At 38.9% G+C, this 855-nt stretch overlaps 1 pseudogene; it reads right to left on the minus strand.

Annotated features, from left to right (window-relative positions):
- Positions 1–125: 125 nt before the first annotated feature.
- Positions 126–773, minus strand: LOC104774502 (annotated as a pseudogene).
- Between the last annotated feature and the right edge of the window lie 82 nt (positions 774–855).

Here is an 855-nt window from a genome sequence, read left to right on the forward strand (position 1 = left end):
CTCATAAGTTCTGTCATTGCCCATGTCATTGTTATTGCAGATGTGCCTATGCCCCCAATAAGAACATTCTGTGACACGATCACACCAAAAAAAAAAAAAATCTTAGAACCTTCATTGGTTACAGTTTAAGTTGGATTATAAATCAATCGTATATATAGCTAATTAGTTACCATTAAGATTGCTTTCATATGGTTCCTTGTGAGCTTGCCATATCCAATAACAGTTTCCTCTTTTTTCAACCTCAAGAGCAAGTCAATGAAATCTTCAACTCCTTCTTTGTTTACATATTTATGTAGATCAAACATTTGTTCATAGAATGCATCAAGAATACTCACGCTTCTCTCTCTCTGCCCTTGTAACCCTGTGAACCAGTCGATGATCCAGCCACCATTTGGAAAAAAATCTGAGGCAGAGAAGCTCCCCAGAAACAAAAATGTATCGAGGATTAACTTCTTGAATTTGTCACTATCGAGCACAGTTCCTTGGAAACTCACTCCAAAGGCTGACTTGCATATCACGCTTACCGTTAAAGCAGTAAACTTCTCGCTCAAGTTAACCGGTGTTCCCTTAGAAGCCGATTCAGAGACTAAATCGATCAGTTTCTTGACTTCTTCTTCCTTGATGGGTTGAAAAGAGTGGACTCGTTTAACACTGAAGAGTTCTTGCGCACACATCCTCCTTAGTTCTTTCCAGTAATCACCAAGAGGAGAGAAAGCAATGTCCAGATAATTGTAAGAGAGCGCTCTAGGTCCTAAATAATCATTGGCTTTTGTTTAAACCTATGAACACACAAACAAAACCTAAAATGTTTTGAGTGATAGTCACGGTACCTGCTAAGGTTGGACGGCTACAACA

This window comes from Camelina sativa, unplaced genomic scaffold (assembly GCF_000633955.1).
Source record: "Camelina sativa cultivar DH55 unplaced genomic scaffold, Cs unpScaffold03249, whole genome shotgun sequence".
Lineage (NCBI taxonomy): Eukaryota > Viridiplantae > Streptophyta > Magnoliopsida > Brassicales > Brassicaceae > Camelina > Camelina sativa.